At 38.1% G+C, this 10,748-nt stretch overlaps 1 pseudogene; it reads left to right on the top strand.

The window, feature by feature from the left end:
• LOC147449054 (uncharacterized) lies at positions 1–1,682 on the top strand (annotated as a pseudogene).
• Positions 1,683–10,748: the final 9,066 nt, after the last annotated feature.

Here is a 10,748-nt window from a genome sequence, read left to right as displayed (position 1 = left end):
ATGATAAAAAGAGTTGTAGATGGAAAAGATGACCATAAAAACTTCTCTAGCAAACTACCACCCCCTACTCCTAGGACAATGAGTTTAGATTCTAGAGGCAAGACTCCTCCCGGAATAGCGCATGAAAATAAGTGGAAGAGGGTTCCCAAAAGTTATTACTATTTCATAGCACAAGAGGACAATGATGGAAAGAGTTATAGATGGACAAGATGACCATAGCAAGGGGAAGACGTAGCTTGCTATATTGATAGAGAGATCCATGTCCAATTTGATGTAGGATTTGGCAACTGAAGCCTTGACTCAAGCCAAGAGAAATGTTCACAAATTGATAATGAAGCTCACTGGGGTACATGAATGGTGCTTGTAAGAATGGCAAATTGCATTATGTGGAGAAGCACAATGCAGTTTTCCTTAAAAAGGAGGGCCCACAAGTAGAACTAGATGCTATGATGTTTTGGTATGAGTTGCCACTTATGGAGGTACAAACCGATAACCATGCTATGGAGATCTTGAAACATGAGCTTATGGTTTGTGTGGAGGCTAACAATGAGGTAGTTAGGCTAGTTGGAGAGGCTATGAGTGCACTTAAGTCAACACCAAGGCGGATTGAGGAGCTTTTAGTAGAGCTTTCCATAACAAAGGGGTCCACTTTGTTCAGTGATTGCACAACACCTAGGATGCATGACTTGATTGATGAGCTCCCAGAGTCCATGGAAAGTAGTCTTCTCAAAATTGAGGTACTCTTAAGTCAACAACACAGAAGAAAACATTGCAGCCTCTTGTTGTTGTCGAAATCAACAAAAATACAATTGAATCTTTCAAGTATGAAAGTGTTGAGGCCAACATCAAAGATCTGAAAGTGGAAGATGTACAGCATAAGGACCAAGAGATGAGTGATTTCCTCACTAATTGATCTCTAGAAGCCCTCCAGAAAGAGTTAGCAGCTATGAAAGAGGCTGAGCATAAGGTCATAAAAAAGAAGATATGGAAACAATGAGGGTGGAATCAATAAAATCAAAGAATTTTGAATCAATTGCCTAGGATTTACTTACCAAAACATGTAGATAGTTGGAAGAAGCCAACAAAAATCTTGCCAAAGAGAGTGTGGAGGATGTTTCTCTCCTTGCATCTCTTGAATGGCTTAAGGTTGAGCTTGAGAAGAGCCAACATGAATCTATTCAAACTTTATAAGATAGGGAGGCAACTGTAAGAAAAAAGACAACGGAAGTGCCTCACCACATGGAGAGGATGAGGGAGTCAAGCCAAGTTCAAGTATCGATCTGGAAAGAGAAGGAAGCTTCTACCCGTGCCATGGTTGAGTCTCTATAGATGGATTTTGAAAGGCTTAAATCAAAAGAGACATTGGCAGCTCAAAAGGAGGGAGGCACAAATCAGAAGAGACATTAGCACGTGAAAAGGAATTGATAGCAACTACCAAGGTCTCAAAAATGAGCAAAGAGCTCGGAAGAAACAACTTTGCACTAATTGATCATCAAAAGCACTCCTTTGATGAGATTGCTACCTTAAGCACTCGAGCTTATGAGCAAATCAACGTACTTCTTATACCAATTCTACACTTTCTCGACATTTTGACAAGCAAGTTTCATCATATCCATGTAGTCTTTGATGAAATCCTTGACCTATTGGAGCTTTTTAGTTGCCAACACCACCGTAACTGGTGAGCTAGGTTGAAAAATGTACATTACGAAAGGACTAAGTCCAGTTGTTACGTGCTTAGCATTATTGTAAGCAAACTCAAGAATAGGTAGATACTCTTCCTAGTCTGATTGCTTCTTGCTAACGTATGATCATAGCATATGCTCTAGCACTTGATTAACTCATTCAGGCTGACCATCCATTTCAAGATGATCTGCTATACTAGGTTGATTTGTGTATCCAATCGTTTAAATATAGCCCTGAAAAAATGATCATTAAACGTGGGATCACAATCACTTACAATGTTACTGGCAGCACATACAACTTCTACAGATCGTCCACAAATGACTTAGCTAATTCTAGAGTCATAATTGTTGACTTGGTTGGAATAAACATGCAATTTAGTCAGCTGCTCTACAACCACCCATACCGAGTCATGACTTCATACAGTGGTTGTGAAACCCACAATGAAATCCATAGAGATACTTTTCCATTTACCATTAGGATTCTCTAATGGATGTAAGAGACATATTGCCTTCAGGCACTCTAATTTCTTAACTTAAAAGCTCCAATAATCTTGTACATTTTTCAAGACATAATCTTGAACGTATCCATGTAAAATTGGCCAAGTAAAATTGTCATAGTACGTCTTCTTGATGCATGGGTGCCCTGCACTCGGACTATCATGACACTCATAAAAAATTTGGAACCAAATGTCCACGTTCGTGAATACACAAACTCGCCCCTTGTGGATTATGTACCCATTATTGATGGAAAAATTCTTCCATCTCTGAAGTTCATTACTCAATAAAAAAGAATTGGGTGTGGAGGTTAACAATACACTACCAACATTGGAGTGAGAAGGACCCCTCATTTTCACATGGCTCCACACTTTGGATTATGCGTTGTCATGATCATATTTTTTCTTCAAAGGATGCAAAAAACTCACTTTAAATTTCTGTGAACAAAAGAGAGTTGATCTTAGGCATACGACTAAGAGCATCAATCACCACATTGTGTTGTCCTTTATGATACGAGAGCTTTGCATCATACTTGTAAGGGCCTTCTCCTAGCCCTTACGCAAGGTCAACACATCTAAGCCACCCACTTAATAAAAAGATAATAATAATTATAATATTTTAAAAAAAATATTCGAGTAAATTTGGGCTCAATCCAAGCACCCTAGTTTACTCGCAAGACGCTTTCAATTTACACCATGGGAACATAGTGCATGGGAAATTAGCTCTTCATTTTGAGAAAATTAGCATAAAGAAATTGGAAAAAGGAAAAGAAAAAGAAAGGAAAAAGAAAGAGAAGATAAGGATAAAGATGAGGTGAGTAAGTAGCTTGTTGTTGAAATTTTGAAAAGCAAGGAAGTTATCAAGATAAGTAGAAAGAACTTATCTATAAGGAAGATAAGCTATCAAGAAAGAGAAGGCACTAAGGGCTTCTCTTTTCATTTTACACTTCTCTTCTTCATTTTCTCAAGGTGCAAACTTGAGAGTAAGCTTGAGAAAGCCATAGCTAAGCCTCTTTCATACACACCCTCTCCAAGAGAAGCCATGGTCAAAACCCTAATCAAGTTTTTCAAAACTTGATCTTCTTCTTCCCATTTCCCTCTCCCTCTCCTCTCTCCTAATTCTCAATATTTTCATAGCTTGAATTTCGTTTGCCTCTTTCCATTCTCTCATTGCAAGTAGCCAAATTGGTGGCGTTCAAGTGAAGTGAAGAGGGAAGAGTCGACTACATCAACACACTTCTTCAATACTCTCCCAAATCAAGGAGAAGACTCTACCATATACACACTAAGGTAATGTTTTCTTGTTTTTTTAATGCGATTGCACTTTCTTGAAAGTGATTTAGTTTTATGATTACTTAAATTCATGATTAAGATCTCATTTTTCCATAAGCAAGCCTTTTCCTTGCTTGCTTGGGAAGAAGAAATAACTTCTTAATTTTATTGTTTCCTTCTAATTATGGTTCATTACTAATCATAACTAACCATGTTGCTAACAACTAACCATGATGTAATTTCAAGTTTCGCTATTTTAAGTTTCTTAGACTACCATACTAATATGGCATAGAGAGATTAGAAAGCACTCTCTTTAACCATAGGTGAATGGAGATCATAGTTAAGTTTCTTAGCTATTTTAAGTTTCTTAGACTACCATACTAATATGGCATAGAGAGATTAGAAAGCACTCTCTTTAACCATAGGTGAATGGAGATCATAGTTATCTAAATATTTCAAGTTTTGTTATTTCAAGTTTTGTTATTTCAAGTTTCTTAAACTACCATACTAATATGACACAGAGAGAGTAGAAAACACTCTCTTTAACCATAGGTGACTGAAGCTCATATTTACTTAAATAGTATGCATAATTGAATGGTGAATAGTATTCTTAATTATCCTTTAATCTTTCATATAAACCTTTTTATTGGTTTTTAAGTTATTTTATACTCTTATCTAAATTACCCTTATTAAAGTAATGCCATAAATCAAGGCAACTAAGTAATGGAATTGTTTTTGAAACTAACCTTATTTTTCAAAAGAGGAATTATAATTTCTTCAAAAGAAATTCTCTTGATCTTGCATAAATTATATGTGTTAAAGTTTTAGTGGCATACTAAGTTAATATCTAATTTTCAAAAGGAAGTTCAGTTTTGAAGGGTAAGTTTATCATAACCAAAGAAGTTTTCTTTGAGAAAAAAGATTCCCATTCCAAATAAGGTCATTCCCTCCCCTCTTGTCAATTAAAAAATCCCAAATCTTTAAGCCTCTCCTAGCTATGTGATTAATCCTCTTCATGGAAGTAAGAGGATTGCATCAGCATTTTGTAGGACACTAGTATGTCCACTCTTAGAAATTTCACAAATTACTCTTAGACTATCATTCATCGGAGGATTCTACTCTTGCATAAACCATCATTTAATCTTGCACAATCAATCAAACGGAGTTTTAGATTATTGGTCTTAAAAATCAGAAGTTGATGTATTCTAAATGTTATTGTTACTACTCATGGTACACACTTAAGCAAAGGTCATTGTGTAGAGCATATACATTGTTCATTTCAAGTTTGTCTATTTTCAAGATTGTTTTGCAACTACAAAGAAGGGGAGAGTAAGGGGACAGCTTCATGGAAGTGACGACCGTGTTGCTTGAACATAAAGCTTCCATCGCTTCCATGGAAATGCCCCATGGATGGCATATGGTGCAAAGAAAACAAATGGGATTCGCCCAAGACGGGGTTAAGTTGAAACTTACATCGAGACAAAACTATAAACTCTCAAGAGACTCGTTGTTTTTCTTAAGGTCTTGTTTGAGCAAAAACTAAAAGGAAGTAGGAACCAAGTGATTATAACTCAATGAACCTAATCTAAATTTCAGTTATGATTAAAAATTAATCGAGAAGATTTGACACAGATAGCCCTAGCATAACATAGAAGATTTAAGTGTGAACTTTGTTTTACATACGGGGGATGGTCCTTTTTGGCTAGGACTGATAACCATTGGTCTATGTTTTGAGCTTGGGTTCATTCAATGTCCTAGAAATGGGATTGGATGGGAATGAGTCCCAGGTCGGGTGGTGAGATCTGCTAATGCGTTTGAAAATCATCTTAGTCCACGTAGGCCTGATGTCGACAAAAAAAGGAGGAAAGAAAAGAAGATTCCAATAAGGGATCGGATAAATGAGAAAGATGTGATTTAATTAAGGAACTCTTCTAATTGTTTGGTAAAAATAAACCTTAAAAAGGCGAGGAACCTAAATAGGCTATCCTGCAATTATCCTCATCAGGCGGACCTTTGCTCTGCTTTTCGAAATATTTATTTAAAAGAAACTTAAGTAGATTAATTTTAAGCCTTTTTCAAACAATTGAAAGAAAAATAAGAATTGGAAGTTGTGTAAAGGCGTCGCCTCCACACGTGGGGGAGGAGAGAGGATACACAAGTCCTGGAACGAGGATAGGGATATGCTTAGAGAAGTATATGTGATTGCTTGAAAGATAACTAGATAACTTTAATAATACTAAAGAAAAAAGGAAGTAAAATAATCTATAAAGGAAAAAGGTGGTTACACCCTGGTAAATGCACACTTACAAGGGTATGCAATAGTTTGCATGCTGCTTTCAAATGCTTGAAATGTATTAATTCTTTGTTCGACATGTTTGGAATACTATTTTCTAGTATCATAGTACTACCTTGAAAGGGTGCATTTACCAAATGGTTTGGTGGGAGGGTGGATTCCGGAGGGTTGATTTGTTGGCCGAAAAGTTGAACCCAATTTTATGTTGTCCATTAAATTAATTCAAGAATGGGGAAAGGGATTTCGTTCTATGGAGTGGGAATCAAACTTGAGAATGATGGACTTGTGTAGTTAGTAAATACAGTCATCTTAGGGGAACACACTAACAGTTGTGCTTGGTTATAAACAAGAAAAAAGCGTCAGTGACCTTGAACCAAGGGTGAATTAGATGACTCTCACCAGTTGACCCTGGAAGGTAGAGTTCATATTTAGTCTAATGGATTTCTTTTGAAAGTTGAAACGATAAGAGAAAGCTATTTTGGGGGTCAAGGGTTCCATATGAGGAAAAGTGAATATTATCACCTCCTTGAGTTGGCATCGAAGAGCAAAAGGAGTCCTGTCTTGGTGTCCGTCTCAAGCGGAAGGTCAAGAATCATGGTGTACCCATTTGGAGGTGGTGTAGCCAATGGTCCTTGGCATGGCCCTCATAATACACTTGAAGAATCTCAACCCACCTGGCCTTTTGACCCTTTTAGTCACTTTGTTGTGTAAACCATTTTATGCTTTCATGGTCAAATACAATCTCAAATTGAGCGCCATACAAATAATGTCAACATTTCTTCAAGGCAGACACTATTACATAGAGTTCACGTTCGTATTTTTTGTTGTGTTGAATCTAGCTTCTTGTTTTCAAATGCAATTGGCCTCCCCTCCTATAGAACAACTACTCTAATAGCAAAATTAGTGGCATCGGTTTCCAAAATGAACGGCTTCAAAGGATCCACAATAGCTAGAATAGGAGCTGTAACTAATGTGTGTCCTTGAGAGTATCAAAACTTTACTCCTGTTGAGTGGCACCCATTGAATATTTTCTCCCTTGGCGTTCAGCTGATCTGTCATGTGAGCATAGTTTTTAATGACCTTTGATAGAAACCTGCAGATCTTAAGAAAATATGTAACTCTTCCAAATTTTTGGAACAAGGCCACCTCTGAATGGAATCCATTTGGATTGATCCATGTGTATCCCATCAGTGGAGATGACATGCCCTAGATAGTGAATTTCCTCCTTGAGAAAATTACACTTTGACTCTTTGGCATATAGCTTGTTTGATCGTAGCAAGTCAAACACATGCCCCAAATGTTGCAAGTACTCTTTTTTAGAGGCACTGTACATGAGAATTTCATTAAGAAAAACGATAATAAACTTGCCCAAATATGGTCTCAAGACACTATTATTAGCGTTCAGAAGGTTGCAAGTGCGTTAGTTAGCCCAAAGGGCATAACGAAAAACTCGTAAATGTCTAAACCTTGGTTGGAACATAGTTCTAGGTATATCAACAAGTCAAATGCGTACTTGGTGATATCTTGACCGCAAGTCTATCTTGGTAAAAATACAAGCATGAGTGAGCTTGTCAACAAACAACTCATCTACTCTTGGTAATGGGTACTTGTTCTTAACAATTATCACATTCAAACCATGGTACTCAAGGCACATGTGCATGCTACTTCCCTTTTTCTTCACCAATACGATAAGAGAAGCTCATGGTGATGAACTAGGTTAAACAAACCCTCTACTAAGATAGTTAGCAAGCTGACGTTCCACCTTAGCAACCTCATAATGGCTCATTCTATAGGGTGGTTTGCTAACTGATTTACAATCTCCAACCACGTCTATGCCATGTTGCACATATTGTGTCAATGATAATCGTAGTGGTAAATCATTAGCAAAAACATCTTGAAATTCCATTAACTTATTTCTTACTTGATTAGCAATCTTTGTTTGTTGAGAGGATAGAGTAGTACTGAGTAGCCATTTTTGGGAGAGAAGAGAAACAAACATGCGGCATTGAGGAATTTTAAATAGAATCAACAATTGAAAGAAAATGACACAAAGATTAACATAAAAAAACTTCTTCAATTTCATTATCAGAAGTGAGCTTCATAAGCTCTGTTGTACGTATGAGTGGTGAGGAAGGCACGTTGAAAAGGGGGACGGGGTACACACCCAGAACACAACAAAATGCCTCTCTACAGCTCATGGTAAACATAGAATCCCAATCCACTGGATTCACCTTCAAAATCCACAAAATTTCACCTGTATGCACCTGTTTTCCCACACGAATACACACACGTATGATTTATGGAAGCTCTAGCATGTGTCACACACCCATAACTCGATTCCACGTCGCTGATCACACAAAATCTCTCAATCTCTCTCTCTCTCTCTCTCTTTACACACACAGACTTTGGTTCGGGGTTGCACTCAACTGCGTCACAACCGGTAATTACACAAGAAAAAAAACATGAGTAGAAGGAGGGGGGGGAAGCAGAAAATCAACACCAAGGGAGGGGGGGGGGGGGGGGGGAGGCGAGCTTCGTATTACACCGTGCTTACAAGGATTACATGGCTTATACAAAGCACAAGATCTCTTACATGCTCTCTCTTAACTCACTTGAATTCCAAAAAAACGGCCCTTACAACCCTTTGAAGTCCCTCTTATAGGGGGGTTACACTTTTATAAATGTTTAAAAAATGGGTTCTTCTTGCCCGTACATATCTAGGATCTTATCCCCTTTAACTCGGGTTCATTTTTGCCTTTATTTAGCACTTTGGATAGGAGGTCAATACCTCAACAACTCCTCTCTCTCTCTTCACCAGTTGAGAACCCTCCTTGCCTCCAATAAGAGGTTTAGGCCATTCATGAGCCCGTTATCAAAGAGTTGGCGGTCTTGCCAGGAAGGCGTCGGGCCTCTAGCTGTGAGGGTTTGTGGGGAGACTGTGAAGCTTTTCACTTAAGCAAGCTTAGTGTTTGTAGCAAATACATTGTGTGTAGCCATTGGAATCTTACACGCAGACACACACATACGCACACGTGAAACCCTCAAAACAAAACAAAGATGAAAACATCAAGGCTTTGATCGTATCTAATCAAAGGTAAGATGAAAGGGTTCACTGATGCATTTATAACAACAAGTCATTGTGATCCAAATAGACTGCGAATGGTTCTTTGAAACTGTAACTTAGTGCTTACAAAGATGTAGATATTTTGCCTAGCGATAGGAGCCTGAGCCGTGTGTACAAGTCTTCTTGGTTCATAGTAATATTAAGAAAGCAAGACTCAACCCCTAGAGGAGAATAAATATGTGCACATTGAAAGAATTAGAGTAGTTTAGTAGTGGCAAAATAAGAGGACGGGGAGAAAGAAGAATTTCTTGTAGTCTTTTTGGCCCAAAGAGTAACACAATTCTTTGTTGAAAGTGGATTTTACGGCTAATACAAACGTTAATTCTAATATGTTGCACAAAGTGAAAGGGCTGAAAAGTTACACCATTGGGGTTATTCATCTAAGAAAGCTTAGAAAGCAGTCAAACAATGGAGGAAAGAGATAAGGAAGACAACCAACACACAAAGACCCACACAAGCTTAATCCAAAGAAGTGAAGCACACCTCAAGACTTGTGATATTGTAGCCAACTTGATGAAGTAGATGATGCGTAGTAGTCCCCAACACCGTTTGCAAGCCACCAACAATGCGTCTTTATTGATGAAAGAAGGTTACATAGAGTGTATGAGTATTACAAGTGAGGAGGTAGAAGGCTTGAGACATGAAGTAGCAAGCTCAAGATGTGTTGGGATGAAATTGAGAGAGAGTTTCCTCAAGGAGATGGCTAGGAGGTTGGGTGATGGCTTGATAGAGTGGCTTGATTATGGGGATTGCTTGAGCGCTTGGTTGCTTGATGCCCAAGTGAGGAGCAAGAGGCTCTATTTATAGGTGAGGTTGCCTCTTGAAGAAGATATTTGCTTAGAAATATCCAAGGGATTTGTGTGACAAGTGTCTCCCTTTTCAAAAGTATCTTGAAATTATCTTCAAAGTTTCTAGATCTTTCTCTTCAAGAAATATTTAAAGGTTCTTCTAGATCTTTGTCTTCAAAAAATATCTAGAGGTTCGTCTAGATTTTTCTCCAAATATCTTCTCCTTGCCGCAATAAGCCTCCAAGAGTAGCTTTATAAAAAATTGAGAGAGAGCTTGACATACATCATGGATGACATCAAACAAACTCGTAGCCATTTTTCTAAGGGATTTTTCTAGGTCCATAATTACTCCAAAGTGCACCTACTATGTGTAGAATGACACCTCACGGGGTATACTATGACTAAGGCCACTTTTGACCATGCTATACATGTCATATGCCACCTAGGATGCCTAGTAGATAGGAGGTAAGTTTTATAGGCTCATTTCATCATGGATCCAAGAAGAGGTTCAGAAAGAAACCCGGGACCGAAGCCCATTCCCAACAAGAGTGACATATCAGACTTCGACTAGCTTTTTTGCATGCTAAATAGAAAATGCAGATACTTATGCACAGTTAAGACATACACATAAAATCCATAATTTTGTAGGGATTAGATTTTGTTCCCACTATGCACGTGCCATGGCACGACATCCACCCCCTCTAAACCTGCACATCGTCCGGTATGTGCCACAGCCAATGTTTGCAGGTTCGACTCTCTTGGAGTTTCTTCTTCTTCATCTTTACTGGGTGATTCCAAACCTTCATTCTTATTTACTTGATCAGTCGGATGACTATCCTCTCTTCTTTTGAATACCTTGATTCTCTTTCCTGCAATGGGTATCTTTATCTCTGTTCCATCCAATTCAGCCAGGGTGTAAGTGACATTGTCATGTACGTACTTGACTATATATGGTCCAAACCATCTTTTTGAAACCTTTCTCATGGCAGTATACTGGTTATCAAGACTACTGTCATACACTAAAACCCAATCTCCTTGCTTAATTTCCTTCCTTCTTAGCCTGTGTCGTCTATCAAAGTAGTCCTTGCTTTTCAA

Source organism: Adiantum capillus-veneris, chromosome 10 (genome assembly GCF_014529385.1).
Source record: "Adiantum capillus-veneris isolate H3 chromosome 10, ASM1452938v2, whole genome shotgun sequence".
NCBI classification, from domain to species: domain Eukaryota; kingdom Viridiplantae; phylum Streptophyta; class Polypodiopsida; order Polypodiales; family Pteridaceae; genus Adiantum; species Adiantum capillus-veneris.
This window is presented reverse-complemented; position numbering and strand designations above follow the sequence as displayed.